We start from the raw sequence: 18196 nt of genomic DNA on the forward strand, positions 1-18196 counted from the left end.
TTGGAACAGAGAGCCCAGAACACCGCTAGCCCCTTGGCTGCAGAGTTGCAGCAGGTGTTAGGGCCTATGAGATTTGTTGCACCTGACGTACAGACGCTCCCACAACAAGGAGTGGACCCTGTGCCCAGTCCCTTTAGTGAAGGGAAAGGGCCACCCCCAGGAACTGCTTGGTATACAGATGGATCTTATAAGGGCAGTCCGCCCACTTGGGTTGCAGTAGCACTGCACCCTGCCACTGAAGCCTTCTGGTATGAGAACGGAGAGGGCCAATCCAGCCAATGGGCTAAGTTATGGGCAATATAAATGGTGCTAATGTATAAACCCACACCCTGACTCTGTAACTACAGAAAAGGCAGGGGAACCTGCTCCACGGCAGTACTTGGAAGGCAGGGTATCCTGTCTCGCTCTATAATAGAAGGACCCCTTTTACTGCCCAACAGACCCAGGAATGGGCCAAAAAAATAATGTTAACTGGATATTGCATGTGCCTTACCGTCCTCAAGCAGGAGGAATGATTAAACGGTACAATGGCCTAATAAAGGACAAACTGAGGGCTCTCAAACCACAAGGGTGAGGCTGGAACAGTGTCTTGCTGCAGGCAGTACATCTTTTAAATGAACAATCTTGCTGTACAGGTATGTGCCCCCTGGAAAAGTTATTGCAAGGGACTATTCGGAGGCTCAGAGTTGGGCCCATGCAGAATGCCTCCGATGTCTCAATAGTGGGGCACACATTAATATTACGTGCCCCCAGGGTGTTGAACTCAGGACAACAGAACACCTGGACGTGGAAGAATCAGGTCCAGACTGAAGGCCCCTGGCTAGCCCTTTTGGAACCATGGGGCGACAGGCTAGAGAAAGCCCTGCAGGTAACCCCACGAGTGGAGGAATGGCCTTTTGATGTGCAGGTTACTCTAGGGAAAACAGGAGTGTCCCTACTTAAAGGAGCAGAAGCCCTACGGCTTTGGGCAATTCCACTGAGAGCTCCTGAAGCTCTCCCAGAGCTTCCACACCAACCCAGTGTGGGCGGGTTGGTGTGGTACCACTGCCCAGGGCGAACAGCCCTTCCTGCCACGGTACTCTCACAGGATGAGAAAGTGGCTTGCATTCTCCCAGAAGGGAGAAATTTGCCAATCATGGTGTCCACCTCTGCTCTGTCCTTCCATCCATGGTAACAGCAAATACCGTGTTCTCCTGGGCACACACATTTGTGCACCTTTCACTGTTGGGTCTGTATTGAACTTCCCGGAGACGCAGGAGATGGACTGCCGTGGCACCTCCACCCCGCGTCCAGAGCTAATTGGAGCACCTTGGTTCAATAAAATGCAACAGGACAGCGAGATTGCCCTGGGACTTGCGGCAGCAGACTATTAAAGATATACTCCGACGTGAATGGGGCAATGCCCCCCCCAATTGAAAGGATTGTATAAAATGGGTGGGGGTGGATAAATAGTGTTCACGTAAAAATGAAAAATTTAAGCCCTCTTTGTATTGAGCAGCGGTTTGAACACGAGGCTCCAAACCACACAATGGGGTGGCTCCCAGAAGAGCCATGTGCCAAAATTACTTATAATGTAAATGCCTCCACCTGGTGGGATGGATGACCTCTAAATGGCACAAAACCCACCAATTTCTTGCCACCAGGGTACCTGTGGGTATGTGGCACTCACAGATGATCTTATCTCCTGGCTAAATGGACAGGGCACTATACTTGGGGTAAAACTTACTTGCCCAGAAATATCCGGCCCACTTTAACAGAGCGCCCCACAAACTGGGACCCACTGCACACCCAGTGGCACCAGGGAAAGCGTGTATCTTGGTGATTTTATCCCATGGCCCTGTTCCTGCCTGGTGCTGGGACCATCAGTGTCAAATTGCAGTTAAAAGCTTTGGCTCAGCACATATCAGCTGTACTGAATGTTACTAGAAGAGCTATAGAGGAATTGTTAGATGAGACTACACAGATGTGAAAGGTGGGCTTACAAAATAGAATGGCATCAGATATTCTCACTGCAAGCCAGGGTGGCACATGTGCTATGTCAGATATTAAATGTTGTATCTATATACCAGATCACCAGAAGGAAGTAGCTAAGGCACTGCATAAAATAGATCAAAAATTGGTTTTTATAAATCATGTAACTCAAGACCCCCATTAAAAATTGGTGGTCATCCTTGACGTACTCCTGGAGATGGAGCCTAACTGTCCTGGCTATTGTCGCTGCCTGTGTATTGGCAGGATGCTGTACTCTGTATTGTTGTGGTCTTTGGGCACAATGTTCCACTCTGTGGGCCCAGGTCCCCACGACCTAGGGGATGGAATGTGAACTGGCCTTGAGATGAGTTAAGGCCGTGGGACTCAAGGCCACGATCAGAGCATGTTGTAGTATGCAGTAAATAATTGCTATACACATGCGTCAATTATATAAGATTTAGAACAAAGAAAATAGAAGTACGCATGTGCTAGAGATATTCTGTAAGCCTAATGAACAAAGAAACTCAGATTGCGCATGTGCTGGCAGAGAACAGATAAAAAGCAGGACAGGTGCATCTTAGGCGTGCACCTCCCTGTGGTAATAAAGTGCTGTTAACCCCATGGTGTCTCCGGCTAAAGTCTGTCCGGCTGTATGGCAACTCCTCGTGCATTTTTTCATTGGAGCCACTCACCTCTTAGAACCCCACGTCAGCCTCCCTCGGCTGACGCTTGGACATGTCCTGACCTTTGGCCATCATTCCTTTCTGGAATGCTGGAATGTCCAGCTGTGTTATCTGATAGAAACATTCTCTCCACCTTCAGAAGCAAACTGTATTTTTGCCTGCAGGACCTCCACTGCCTGAGATTAACAACATCATAGGTGGTTAACCATGAAAAAGCACTGACATCTATTATTTGGGGCCAATCAAGATTTGACCTACCGCCTTCCCCCTGCCTTCATCAGTCTGGAGAGCTCCCTCACACCCCTGAACCTTTGCTCGGGTAGGGCTCCCTGGAAGCCTTCCCTCCTCTGCCTAGTGGGATTATGACCACCTAAACGGCCAAGGTGGTCATCTCTGTGAAACATCGCCCACTCCCAACTCCAGAACTAACCCCTCTCACGCACTCTTCTACGTTCTCCTTCAGGGCTTTCGTACGGACTATGCACATAGTTGGGTCTATGTCCTCTGATAACTTTATTGAACTACAGGTTTGTTGAATCCTTAGCAGCTATCCGGTGCTTGTCACCTACTGATGCTCAATAAATGTTTAATGACAGAATAAGTGAATGGACTCAGTTCAGTCCTCTCAGGAAGTTGGGACTCAAAGAAAGAAGGAATTAACTTGCTCCAGGTAGTAGAGCAAGTCAGTGGTGGAGCTGGGATCTGAACTCAAGCCAGGCTGAATCCTGGGTCCTACATTCTTTCCATTTCTATGTCTTCACTATGATCATCGTCATCACTGTGATCATTATTGACGTTATCACCAGCTCCACCACCATGACCTTAGGGCTACTTAAGCCTCCAATGGCTATGAGTTAGCAGGATGGATTGGAGAGGGAGACAGGGCTGCATGACCATTTAAGGAGCAGGGTGTCCTCCGAGCTTTACATGCCTTGTATCCTTTGATCTCACCTGCCCCTTATTAAATTCTGAATTCCTCGTGTCAGAGACTACTTTAATTCACCTTTGCAGCCCCAGCCCCTGGCTCGGGGGCCTGGCACCCAGCAGACCCCCTATGATGCGAGCTGAATGAATTGATTGGATGTGCTGTGTGTTTCCAAGACAACAAGCCTGTCCCATTCACCTCTGCACCCCTAGTGCCTGGCACTGCGTCCAGCACGTGGAGCACTCTGAATGGCCTCTCTGTGGTCACCAAACTCCTCATAAACCCAAAACCTTCTCTGGGGAGACCCTGGGCCTCAACTTCCTCCCTGTCTTTACTTCATCAGAAAATCACCTCCCATTTATCTCATCTTCATGGCAATTTAGCCTTCCTGGGTCACCATGTGCTTCTTGTTCTCTGCTGGAACCTGATTAGAACAGCGACTTGATCCCCTTTTAACAGCTTGTGCCCTGGCTGCTCTCCAAAGCGTGCTCCAAGCCCGTGTCAGCCTTCTATCTGCATCCTTTCTAATCCCAACAACCCAGAGGTGGGTATTAGCGTCACTTTCCAGAGGAGGAAATGGAGAAGTGCAAGCAATTTGCCTAGTAAGTGGAAGAAGTCGGACTAGAAGCACAAGTCCTGTTGATTCTTCAATCTGGACATTTTTTATTCCTCACCACCCCTAGAAATCCAAGAATTTATTTTCAATTCAACCAGCCCTTTATAAACAAGGCCCTTCTATGGGTCTAGCCTTAAGAGAAAAATATGTAACAACTTCATCCATTCTGCCTCTGTGTGTGTGTGTGTGTGTGTGTGTGTGTGTGTGAGCGCGCGCGTGCGTGCATTTGCCGCCATGCGCCAGGCACTCACACTGATAGAGGCAAGACTCATCATAATGACCCAGCAGCCACCCTTCAAGAATTCAGAGTCTAGAGGGAATGTTTTATTTTTAAATTAACATATCACAGTGTATCAGTCAAGGTCCAGTTATTTTAACAGAGAGAATTTAGTATAAAGACATGCAAGCTGGGTTAAAGTTGTTGACTTGGTGGCTGAAGAGTCAAGAAGAAAACACTTAGGAGGAGCGAGCAGGTGCCGGAGGACAAAGGGCAGAGGTTGGATTATTCACAGTAAACACTTGGAGGAGGGCACCGTGGGCCGGGGGCCCAGCCCCTGGGGAAGGGATGCTGGTTGCTGGGGCCAGTACCTGTGAGGATGTTCTGCAGGGACTGAGAAGCCTGCAAACTGGATCCAGCTGCTGCTCCAGGAAGGAGCTGCTACTGCAATAGAAGTTCGGCTGGGTGATCTCACACCCCACAGACAAAGGCTTTGGGAGAAAACAGGAAGGAGCAAGTCTCTTCTGCCATCCCAGCCCCACTCCTGCTGATGGCTGAGCAGCCTCCATCTCTGTCTTCTTTCTGTCTCCCTCTTTCTCTCGCTTTTCAAGCATGTGCACAGACCCTAACACGGGGCCAATGTGCAAAGCAGTACAGTGTAGTGTGTACAGTCCCAGCTCCAGTGCCCAGAGCTGAGAGCAGAAAGGCAGGCTTGGAGCTGAGAGGTGACACACAGGGTAGGAAAGGCTCTGCACTGGAAATCAGGGCTCCTGAATCCTTATCCCACTGTCTCTGCTAACTTGCCCCGTGGCTTGAAGTAAGTACATCACTTGACTTCTCTAAGCCTCACTTTCTTCTGCTGCAGAATAAGAAGGGTGCTCTGAACTCCTGCTTCTCAAACTGCGGTTCTCAGATCAGAAGCTTTAGAATCCCTTGGGAGTGTGTTAGAACCGTGCAGGCTCAGCTCCCACCCCAAACCCCTCCCTCCAGCACCTGACTTGGAAACTGCATCATTGCCAGACTCTCAGTGCACAGGCCGGCTTGAGAAGGGGTGCTCTGATTGTCCCTCCCAGCGAGCACAGGTCTGACTCCAATACTCATTCTGCCGTGGGAGCTGGCAAGGTGCCTAACTTCTCTCAACTTCAATTTCCTCATCTGAAAAAAAAAAAGGAGAGGGATTCCATGAAACTCACAGGACCATAGTAAGGATGAAAGGAGGTGAGACATGCAGAGGGTCCCAACACCGGCAGGGCCTCAAGATTATTTTGTAGCATCTGTTGTAGAGTCAGTGTATCAGTATGGGTAAGGACATCAGGGCAGGCTTCCTGGCAGCAATACTGAAACCGGGCCTCAGTGAATTAACAGCCTCACCACACTCCAAGGAAATTGGCATCGGAGGAAACTTTTTTTTAAAGCTGGAAATGTCAAACATTTGTTCCCTTCTCTAGAACAGACAGTGTGAACCTAGGACTGCTTTGTATTGGTTTTGTGACCTTGAAGTCATGATGACTCTTCTCCCGGGCTCAGTTCTCACATCTCTAAAATGGGATCATTTTGGGGGGAGGGTATATCTCAAACGGTAGAGCACATGCTTAGCATGCATGAGGTCCTGGGTTCAATCCTATGTACCTCCGTTTAAAAAAAACTAATAATACATAAATAGACCTAATGACCTCCCCCTCCAACAAATAAATAAGTAAAATGGGATCATTTTGCAATTTTCCCGTGGTGGACACTACTAATACAAGGAAAAGATATTTGTGTAGTCATTTATTTCTTAAAGAATGACTCCAATGCTTCTAGCCTGGGGGACTGTACTGGTGTCCCACAGTTCAGGATAGGACCTTTGGGAAGATGAACAGCCAGAACTTTGGCTTGAGTTGGAGTTTCCTGTAGGACTCCAGGCGGAGACAGCCAGTAGCAGTAGCGTTGTCTGTATGGGATGAGAATGGGGTATGTTTGTATATGCGTGCCCAGCATGTCTCTCTCGCTTGCTCAGTGTACAAATGTGATCACATCTTTGCTTTTCAAATTAACTGCTCAAGCCTCCACCTACCCTTCTTAACAAAAAGTCCAGTATCCCTCTGTTAAGAGACCTGTTTCCTTCCCAGACAGCTAAGAACTCCCTGAGGGCTCCGGGTCTCCCGGGATTGTCCGTACTTCACTGTTGTAATGATTCACCACAATCAGAAGTTGTCACTGTTCAACATCACTCCAGCTGGTGAATGAAGGCCCTTCATTTCCCCAGACAGAACCAGACGGCTAAACGCTGCTCTGGAACCACCCTCCCCTTCCCTCAGTGGATGGTCCACCAGGCCCCTGTGTCCTGCTACCCTTCGAGGCTTTTGCCCTTTCCACCAGCTCCAGGACCAGGGAAAAGATCACAGGGTCCACCTGCTGGGTGTCTCTATGTTCAGATCTAAAGGAGAAGGGGTTGGAGAGGGGCCATGTTAAAGGCCCTCCTCTCCCCAGGAGGGCTGGATTCCCATGTAAATTGGCCCATGCTCCCCTCAAATCCTCTGCTTAACAAGGGACAGACGGCTTTGCCTAAGACCCTCTTTTCCCAGAACAGTGTAGCTATGGCTGATTCTCAGTCCAGAGACGCTGCACGAAACCAAGAAGGTCAATGCCAAGGCGTCTTGCTCAGGAACTGCTTTTCTGTCTTGCGAGACTTCTGCTGCCTAAAGGGTTTGGAAGCCTCTGCATGTGGGTGATGAGTGATGTCACAGAGGCTCTCAGGTGTTGAGCATCAGGAGAGCCATGGGCCAAGGAGAGGGCCCTGAGCCCCACCAAGGCTGGGGACAGCACCAGGCTGGAGGCTGAGCAGTCAGACTAGTGGAAGGAGGGCATGAGTCACAGCCAGAGGAACAGGGTTTCAAGGAAAGAGGACCAAGAGGGCAGGGAAGAGGCCTGAAAGGGCTCCCTGGGCCAGGCAATTCTAAAGTCACTGGCGGTCTCCATGCAAGTGTGAGGTGGGGGTGCACAGGGGCCTAAGTGAGGTTGCAGTGGAACTAGGAGTGAGGAAATGAGGCAGGAGTGTGGATAATTCACCCAAGGAGCGTGTCTGTAGAAACAAGTGAGAGGTGGGGAGAGGAGGGAGGGAGGATCAGCTGTGAAGGTGGCACAGTGAAGGGGTAATTGACTTGAGCGAGGGTGGAAGGAGAGGGATTGAGGGCAAATGTGGGGAAATAACGGGAGGAGAAGGAGAGGAAAGGGAAGGGTCGGTTGGCCCTATCTTGGGTTGTCCTGTGATGCCTGCTTAAGGAGGCTGCACTTAGCCAGCAGGAAGCCCTAGAGTTGCTGGTTGCTAAACACTGATGCTCGGAGCAGGGGCTGTGCTTAGAGAAGATCCTGGGACTGGGTATTTACATGTAACCGAGCTAGAGATCTCTGGCGCTGATGGTATATCTTAAGCCAACTTAGCAAATGAATACCCATGATCTCATCAAGATATGTATTTCCACCCTCTGACTTCTCAACTCTGTCATCTCCACAACAAGCTGAGCCGTCTTCCTGTGCTGAAGAACGGTAGTACTTGCCTTAGGTGAAGGTATTCATTAACTTGGCCTGCGCTACAAAGATAAAGGTGCCAGTTTCTTTTGGGGAATCAAAATGTTCCAGATAGATTAGATATGGTGATAATTGCACAACTCTGTAAATACACTAAAAAATCATTGAGTTGTACACTTTAAACAGGCAAATTTTATCAGATGTAAATTCTATCTCATGGGGGCTGTTAAAAAAAAATCTCATGCCCAACTAATGTGCAGCCTTCTATGAAGCATCAAGCCAAGGGGAGCAATTGGTTTTCCCACCTATGATGAAAGAGGTCTGTCTTCCTGCAGAATCCAGCTCTCCCAAGCTGCCTACACACATTGCTCTCTAATGTTGACACCCTCAGCCCAGCTCTGCTAACCCATGCTCCACCAGTCCACTAGGCCAGTGCTGGGCAGAGTTTTTATTACTATGGAACAGAGTTCTGATTACAGAACACCTGATATTCACCGTGGCATCCTCACCATCCAGCAAACTGCCTAACACATGGTAGGTGCCCAGCAGATATTTATCAGATGAATGAAAGAATGACATAGCTGGAAGAAACATAAAGATTTGTGGGTTTTTTCCTCATTAAAAGTTTATTTTTAATTTTTTTATTGAAGTATAGTTAGTTTACAATGTGTCGATTTCTGATGTAAAGTATAACATTTTAGTCATATATGTACATACCTATATTCCTTTTCATATTCTTTTTTCATTATAGGTGACTACAGATATTGAATATAGTTCCCTGTGCTATACAGTATGAACTTGTTTTTAATCATTTTATATATATTAGTTAGTATCTGCAAATCTTGAACTCCCAATTTATCCCTTCCCACCCCTCTTCCTCCACTGGCAACCATAAGTTTTCTATGTCTGTGAATCTGTTTCTGTTTTGCAAATAAGTTCATTTGTATCTTTTTTTAAAGATTCCACATATGAGTGATATCATATGGTATTTTTCATGAAGATTTGTTTTTAATGTCACTAACTCTAAGAAAACTGATGCTCAGAGAGGTTCATTGAACTGAGATCACTTAGCTGAAGAGTCAGTGAGTTCAGTCTATCACGTACTTAGTGAGCACCTATATAAAGATTTATTCCGAGCACTGTGAGCAAGACCAACACGATAAAGATGAGGTCCTTGCTCTCAACAAATACAGGATCTAAACCACGCTGTGCACATATTGGAGAAGGGAAGACACACTGGAAACTGTTGAATCAGGCTCTGAGCAAAAGCGTTGTATTTCCCCAGTTTCTTTAGTCTTCATAATTTTATCCCCAATTTACAGATGAGGACATTTCATCTCAAGGACATGATACACTATGAGACGAAGATTAAGAATTTGAACCCAGATCTATCTGGTGGCAAAAATCTAAGCTCTTTTTCTGGCACTATTATAACTCAAGAAATAAAGGCCAAAGGAGTTCAAAGGATGTTGCCTGCATCTCTTGCGGAGTTGCTGAAAGTGTTTCATGAGAGAAGTAGGACTGGATCACAACCTTCGGTTTTTTTTAAATTTAAGTATAGTCCGTTTACAATGTTGTGTCAATTTCTGGTGTACAGCATAATGTTTCAGTCATACTTATACATACATATATTCATTTTCATATTCTTTTTCATTATAGGTTACTACAAGATATTGAATATAGTTCCCTGTGCTATACAGAAGAAATTTGTTTTTTTATCTATTTTGTATATAGTAGTTAATATTTGCAAATCTCAAACTGCCAATTTATCCATTCCTACCCTTGACTCCTGGTTTATTATAAGCTTATTTACTCTGCCTGTGAGTCTGTTCCTATTTTGCAGATAAGTTCATTAATGTTTTCTTGTTTTCTCTATCTCTCTCTCTCTCTTTTTTTTTTTAGATTCCACATATGAGAAATATCATATGGTATTTTTCTTTCTCTTTCGGGCTTACTTCACTTAGAATGACAGTCTCCAGGTGCATTCATTTTGCTACAAATGGCATTATTTTACTCTTTTTTATGGCTAAGTAGTATTCATTTTGTGTGTGTGTGTGTGTGTGTGTGTGTGTGTACACTGCAGCTTCTTTATCCAGTCTTGTCGAAGGACATAGATCAAAAGCTTTTACAGAAAGCCACAGGAAGGAGGGAGAGTAAGGAGATGAGCTTTGGGAAGATTAACCTATCAGCATATGTATGTAGGCTAGCTTACAAAAATGAGACCCTGGAGGGAGGGAATCAGGAAGTTAGTTGCTGAAATAATGCAGGACCAGAAATGAATGGGTGTTTGGTGGAGTTGGAAAGGAGACAGTGGTTTATATTTCTACCATGTACGTGTGTGGACTGGCTCCATCTGTGCTGTAATTATATAATTGCTGAGCACATCTATTCAGTAATAACAACAGAAATATTGGCAGAGTCCTTACTACTGGGCACTTTGCTAAGTGTTTTATAAGCACAAATTCATTACTCTTGGCAGCCTTATGCTATTATTATCCCCATTGTACAGGTGAAGAAACTGAGGCTTAGAGAGACTAGGAAACACGTATCAGGTCATATAATTAGCAATTACAGAAAATGGGACTCAACCCAGACTGGTTGACTCCACATGCTGTTACACACATGTTACATACTCAGCCCTCACAGCCATCTCTTCCTCGCTCAGCCTTCCCTAAAATAACAAGATTTTGATGGAAATTTAAGGGCAGCCTGGTACAGTGGCAAGAGCATGAGACCTGGAGTGACACAGGCCTGAATGTGGAATCCTGGCTTAGCCACTTTCAAGCTGAGTGATTTGGGGCAGGTTACTTGACCTCTCTGAACTTATTCTTTCTGTAAAATGGAGATAAACAGCCAACTTTCCATGGTTGTTGAGAAGACTGAAAATGGGGACGTATAGAATACTCTGAGGCAGCGTGTGACATGTAGTAACGTGTTCAATACATGGTGGTTGCTAAGAATAAGACTAAAGGGGCATTCACCTAAGGGCCACGAGGCTGACAATAGGACTAGAGATCAAGCCATGTGAGGGCCAGTGAAGAGCAGTGGCTGGGCTCACTTGGAGAAGGAGCTGTAATTGTCTCCTTCAAATGTAGACAGTGTTGTCAAGTGGCAAAAGGCAGGGAAGACTCAATCTGGGACCAACGAGGGTCGTCTAGGAGTTGCTAACCTTGGAACAGGCTTCTTTGCCAGGTGGTGGGATCTTGTGGTTGGAGGGTTTCCAAAGAAAATCTGTGCCACCCATCCAGAAGGGATGCTTGGCAACTGTGGTTCCCAAACTCAGGTGTGTCAGAATCACCTGGAAGACTGTTAAAGTACAGGTTGCTGGGCCCGCTTCCAGAATTTTTGCTTCTTTAGGCCTGGGGTGGGGCCTGAGCACTTGCACCTGAAATCAGTTCCCAGGTGCTGCTGCTGCTGTCGGTCCGAGTCCACCTTGGAGAACCGCTGCTCTGGAATGCAGTAGTTTCTAAATTCCGGCCCCATTTGGTGGACCCGTAACAATGTTTCCAGAAGTTGCAGTAAAGTCAGAAAAGTTATGAAATGAATCAGGTGTATCACAATGCTAAATGTGTTCAGTTTGAAAGATCCTCCTTCTTTCCGAGACGGTGACCTTCCCACTTTTCTCTGACATTAAAATTTCCTTCCTTCCATGGAAAGGTAAAGACAACAGATGGCGGTTCTTTGGTTAATTTATTTCCTGGTTTCTTTACATGTCAAAATAACAAGTTGGCAGCCCTGTAATGGTCTTCAATTTTTAAAAAATCTTTTTGGTCCGTGTACTTCTAAAATCGAGGACATGATGCTCCTGGGCATGTCAGAGGTCAGACTGAGGGGTTTCTCTAGGAGATCCCGTCCAGAGTTCAGCTCAGGAGTCTTTTATAAAGGAATTACACACCTCTTTACCTGGCTGAACAGCTGACTCGGAACATATTTGACCTTTTATTGATGCTTCAAGCGATTATGATGCCCATCTATTACGATTAAGAGCTGTCAAACCCACAACCATGCCCTCAGGGAGGCTAATTAGGAAAGGGCTGTTTGTCCCTCATTAAACCATCCAGATTGCTTCTCTGTTGTGTGTCGCAATCTGACCGCCTCTGCAATTCACTGTCACTCCATCAGCGGTTGTCATTTTTTTCCTCTACTCATTGTCCACAAAATGGCAGGCCACCAAGCTTATTAAATCAGTGGTTTCACTTTACACGTTAATTTAAGTCAGTCACCTCTGACTTTGGGACCGCTTATCTCTGCCCAGGAATGAGGGCAAAGCCTCAGTACATGATCAAAGACACTTGCCTTTTTCTGTTGGGAAATGGTAATGACAGATAATATTTAGTGGGAACTAAGCACAGGCCAGAACTTACCTAGAGCCGTTAAGTAACTTGGCCAAGGTTAATGCATGGAGGACTGGCTCAAACCAGATTCTGATTCAAACCAGAACCAAGGGAATGAAATTGTACTACTAAGCTTTACACCACCTGCCTCCAGGGGTGTTTCTGGTGAGCGGCTGGAGGTCAGAGCACAGAATAAATGAAAATTCATATATGTTATTGTTTGTATGTGATGCTTATTTAAATTTTTTTCAGGGAATATCTCTGATTTTGTTAGAAGAAACTGAAATTATTTCGATTCAAGAATCAAGCTGGGAAAGAGCTGACTTCTGAACACTGGCCCTGTGCTGGGCACTGGGCACTAGGAGACTAGGAGACAGCTCTTTCACCCCCGAGGAGCTCACAGCCCGGCTGCAAGAGCAGGAAGCAGGCCCGGGGGTTGGAGTGGGGAGCAGGAGAACGCTGTTAAAACCTTTTACTGTGCTTTGGCCTGTTGAACTACATACTTGTGGCCCTTGTCAAGGTGTGTGCTCATGCCAGCTGTGCGTACCTGGTTCACGATAGCTTTCTTAGGAGGTCAAGTGCACTTTATTCTCCTTGTCCAGCTCCCTAACCTCTCCAAACCCTGACATATCGAGGGGACATCAGTGCCTACTTTACAGAGTTGTTTTGAGGGTTGTATTAAGATGATGGGCAGACAAGTCATGCCTGATCCAACAAGTGCTCAATTCTTCTTCTTTTTCTTGTTATTATTAAGCCAGAAAAAATTTCCCTCCCTTTTATGTATTCTGCAGATCTGGACCACTCGTGAGGTATTTATCCTGTTCTACTTTGTACTGTTATGTCATGTTTAATTGTATTGTTGTATTGTATTTAAATGTAAAGCATTGAGAATTGTGCCTGACAAAGAATCACTGATAAACTGTCATCATTATGGCTGCCGTTGCTTCTTCTGCGTAAATATCTTACTGACTACACTATGATCCATGGGATGGAGGTCCTATCGGACAGTCCATCTTTCCTCTCCCAACCTGTGCCTGGCAGGGTTGGGTGCATAGCAGGCATTTGACAAATATTTTTGGAAAGCACTATTACTTACCTCATATAATTATGAAAATGCTTATGATATTCCCAGCATTTCAGTAACAGTTGTGTTTGTCCCTTTCTACAGTACTCACCTTCTGCCTTGCTCTATACTTAGTTTCTTTCATGTTTCTGTATTAATCTAAGACCTTCCCATGGCCAAGGACTGTGTCTGTATCACCTAAGACCCAGTGCAGTTTATTGTCTTGAGTTGAAGGTGGATACACAGAAAATAAGCTTCAGGGCCCCCTCACGTACATGAGTATCTCCCGAAGCCCTGGTTAATGAGTGTCCTCAATTCAAAAAGTAGAGCTTATTCACTGCAGGAGAAAGTTTGAAATGCTTTGAAACCTTACTACTCATAATTGAAAGAACCTTAATAGAGGTTTTTCTGAATTTGATAACGATCTGAAAAAATTTACATTGGCATTGACACTATCTACTTATATACCTAAAACATTTCCAAACTATCGATAATAAAAAAAGCAAATGCTGATCAGCCATGTTGGAAGAAGGACTGAATTATCATTTTATTCTGTATAAAATGATGTTATAAAGTTGCTTTCACATGAAGAAATGACAACAGAGAATATGGCCCAAAAATATTAGAAAGGTGTCTCCAGAAGTTTAAAAAAAAATACTGTTTTTCTAGATTTTGTGATATTTGTGGTATCTGTCAGCTTCTCAAAATGTATAACTTGTGATTTTTTTTCTCACTCTAAATAACTAATCATGTTGATGCTTTATAATTTTGTCTTCTTTTCCTTAAAAAGAGCATCTTGATAGGTGCTACAAAACCTGGAAATATCCTTGTTGATAAGACTGCTTTTAAAAATAAAAATCTGATTATATTACTCTGAAAATTATAATGGTTTTTCTGGCCCCCCAGATGAAGTCCAGAATCAGTACCATGGCCTGGCCCTGCCTGTCTCTCCTCCGCTCTCCTTGTTCCTTAAGCTCCAGCCACACAGGACTTCTTCCTGTGGTTCTACGGCCCTAGACCTTCCTTCTAGTAGGCTGTTTCCTCCATCTGGGCCAAGTCTCATCCCCAGTTGTTGCCTGGGTGATGTCTGTTCACTTTTCGGGTTTCAGATCAAATGCAGTTTGCTTAGGCAAACTATCCCTCCTCCCCTAGAGAAGATTTTGTTAAAATGAAGATTCTGATTCTGTAGGTCTAGGGTGGGCCCAAGAGTCTGCATTTCTGCCAAGCTCCCAGGTGATTCAGGTGCTGCCTGTCTCGGGCCCACATTTTGAGTAAGGGTCTCTGGACCTCGTGAAGGCCCTTGCTTTACTACCCTATGTTGTGTACCATGTATTATGAAGAAAATTCACTGGAACTTTGCTCATCATAACAAAAGTCTGGAAGCAATTTAAATGTCCTTCAACAGAACTGACACATGCACACACACACACCCCTATACACGTGTGTGCAAACATACACATTGGAATACAAGGAAACCATTACAAATGTCTGTAGCGTATGGTTCAGGTTTTTTTTTTTTGATGGTTCAGTTTTTATAAAGCAAATTGTAAAACTAATGCTGAGTTGATCCTGTTTGGGGAAATTATATATATATATGGTTGTGGGTCTAGAGGTATGTCTCAGAGGCTTTCATGCATATGTGAACTTTAGTTGTCTCTGGATGATGTAAAATTTGAGATGATTTTTTAGTTTCTTTTCTATGCTTTTCTGTATAGTTTGAATTGTTTAGAACATATATATGCCCCATATTTACAAAACAACAATGCTATTTTCACATAAAATACAACAAGTTATATTGTTATTAATCTCCTTCCAAGAAATATTGCTCCTGGAACAGCCATGCCTTAGTAAGGGCTAATTTGTCAGATCAATTCATAGTTTGGAAAGAAGACAACAGTGCCCAAAGGCAAAGGGTCAGGAAATGGACTCTAATAGCTTGTCCACTACACACCCCAATGATGTCCAGTCATCATTTCTTTGCACCAGACCCGGTGACCTCTGGCTCATTGTCTCAGTCAGTTCCAGCTTCAGTAACAGAATACTGTAGACTGGGTGGCTTAAGTGACAGATACATGTTTCTCACAGCATGGAGGCTGAAAGTCTGAGATGAGGGTGCTAACACAGGTTCTTAGTGAAGGCCTCCCTCTTGGCTCACAGATGGCTGCCTTCCCACTGCATCCTCACATGGCAGTGGGAAAAAGCTCTGGTCCCTTCATCTCCTGATGGGGACATTAATCCCACCATGATTAGCTCCACCCTCATGACCTCATCTAACCCTGGTTACATCCAAAAGACTCTGTCCCCTAACACCATCACGCTGGGAATTCGGGTTGTGACATAAGAATGTGAGGAACACAAATATGCAGGCCATGGCACTAATCTTTTCTCTTACTCTGCCCCCAGCCTGTAACTTTACAGTTGGCCCTCCACGTGTGCAGTTCTGAATCCGCAGATTCAACCTGCTGGAGATCATGCAGACTATTGTGAGTATTTAGTGAAAGAAATCCACGTATAAGTGGACCCATGCAGTTCAAACTCACGTTGTTCAGAGGTCAACTGTATGTGTATATATATATATATATAATGTATGCATCTCTTATGTGCTTCCATAGTACCCTATAATTCCTTATCATAGGAGTTATAGATACTTAACACATTGATTTAAAATTGCCTATTGATTTGTCCAGATCCCCCACGATGATCTGTCAGGGCAACGACTGTATCTGGTTCACTACTGTAGCCCCAGTACCTTGCATGATTCCTGCACAACAATAATCACTGAAGACTGCAGACGCAGTTAATTTCTGTCTAAAATTGATTTCTCTCCTTCCACTGGATGTTGCTGTATCTGAGGGAGCACCTGGAACTGTGGCCACTCCAGCCATCATCAGGGAAGCTAACCTGAGAAAGAGAGAGTAGGCAGAAGACAGGAAGAACCAGATCTTTCAAGATGTAATTGAACCAATGGTTTAACCAAGTCTGAGTCAACCTACACTCAGACTTCTTGCTATATGAGAAAATAAACAACATTGTTATCATAACAAAGATATCATAACATATCAAAACATAGACCAGAGTTAAAATCTCAACGTGGAGACTACAAAAACTGCTTACTGATCTTAAGAAACTCAAGGTGATAAGACAACAAAACCTTGACCATCTAGAAGTTAGCTTATAGTTTTCTAGATAAACTTGGGTTTTAGGTGAAAGCTGCACTTTCCAGGGGAAAAGAATCTCTTATTAGGGCTTTCATTAAAACAAAGATAATATTCTTAGAGAAGTTTCAGAGTCAATACACATTCAGTCCAATCTCCTAAATGTTAGCCCCATAAGCATAACTTGGAGACCCCTTTTAAAGGCCAACCCATTGGCCTCACCTGGAGAGATTTAGATTCAGTGGGATGTGATGGGGTCCAGGAATCGTCATTTTAGGCAGCATTCTGATGTGGACAGTCTCAGACCACTTCAAGAAACCCTATGCTATAACTTCTACTTTATATCTCTGGAACTGAACCACAGGAAATGGTGTTTCATACAATAACCAAGTGAGCAGATTTAAATGATGGAAAGATCCAGAAGATGGGAGCCACATCTGGGTTTCTCTATTCACCAGAATAAGACCATTGATCAGGCAAGTCCCTCAAGCTCTGTATGTCTGAATGTTCCCATTTATTAAAAACTACTCGGATTAATGTTTCTCTGCATTGCCACCCCACAGACTGGTTGTAAAGACCAGATGACCTCAGAAGCCGTACTATATAGATAAGAAAATGCTCTTTGTTAGGACTTTGGTGTTTATTGAGCTCCTTTTAGTAAGAAAAATTATTTGTGTTCATTAGGCTCTATTCGTTAAGAAAGAAATGAGGACTCACATTTTAGAAAGATCACTACATAGTCATACTGTAAAAGGGCTTTTGTTTAATTTCCATTTAACCCGAGAACTTGTTAACCAGAACATACTATTCCTAAGCATTCTAACTAAGTTTTCATGTAAATAATATACATTTATTAACAATAATTAATAGTGAGCAGACTCCCTATCAAAGGGAGCTTCCTTGGCTTGGGCAAAAATTAATGAGCCCAACAACCCCAGAACTGGGGAACGTATTTGCAAATCGTATCTCTGATAAGGGATTAATATCCAGACTATACAGAGAACTCCCTAAAACTCAACAACAAAAAACCATACAACCCAATTCAAAAATAGGCAAAGAATCTCAATATACATTTCTCCCAAGAAGATAGAGGAATGGCCAAAAAGCACATGAAAAGATGTTCAACATCACTAATCACTAGGGAAATGCAAACCAAAACTACAGCGAGATACCATCTCAACCCATTAGGAGGGCTACTGACAAAAAAACAAAATAGAAGGCAACAGGTGTTGGCAAGGATGTGGAGAAATGGGAGTAGAGTAGTCAAAATCATAGGGACAGAAAGTAGGATGGTGGTTCCCAGGGGCTAGGGAAAGGAGAGAATGGGGGATTATTGTTTAATGAGTATAGAGTTTCATTTTTACAAGATGAAAAGAGTTATGGGGCTGGATGGTGGTGAGGGCTGCATGGCAACATGAATGTATTTAATACCACTGAACTGCACACTTAAAAATGGTTAAGATAGTCATCGTTTTGTTATGTGTATTTTACCATAATAAAAATCTATTTTAAAAAGAATTCCTAGGTCCAAGACTACACACTGTGTGATTTTATTCATGTGACCTTCTGGAAAAGACAAAACTATAGTACTAAGAACAGAGCAGTGCTTTCCAGAGCTGGGGGAGGAGGAAAGGTGTGACTGCAAAGGGGTCCAGGAGGGAGTTTTTTAGGGCGACGGAACTATTCTATATCCTCATTGTGTTGGCTGTTACGAGAACACTT

General features: G+C 44.3%; 1 long non-coding RNA gene across 3 annotated transcripts; it reads left to right on the forward strand.

Moving 5' to 3' along the window:
• Positions 1-7222: 7222 nt before the first annotated feature.
• On the forward strand, positions 7223-16358 carry LOC140700910 (uncharacterized). 3 transcript variants are annotated; one of them, XR_012079665.1, is made up of 4 exons: positions 7223-7384; positions 7913-8456; positions 15723-15802; positions 16173-16358. It is a non-coding gene; the product is annotated as an uncharacterized lncRNA (long non-coding RNA). The 3 variants fall into 3 exon arrangements; XR_012079666.1 differs by having other exon boundaries at positions 7223-8456; positions 16007-16358; XR_012079664.1 differs by having other exon boundaries at positions 7223-8456.
• Positions 16359-18196: the final 1838 nt, after the last annotated feature.

This window comes from Vicugna pacos, chromosome 13, assembly GCF_048564905.1.
Source record: "Vicugna pacos chromosome 13, VicPac4, whole genome shotgun sequence".
NCBI classification, from domain to species: domain Eukaryota; kingdom Metazoa; phylum Chordata; class Mammalia; order Artiodactyla; family Camelidae; genus Vicugna; species Vicugna pacos.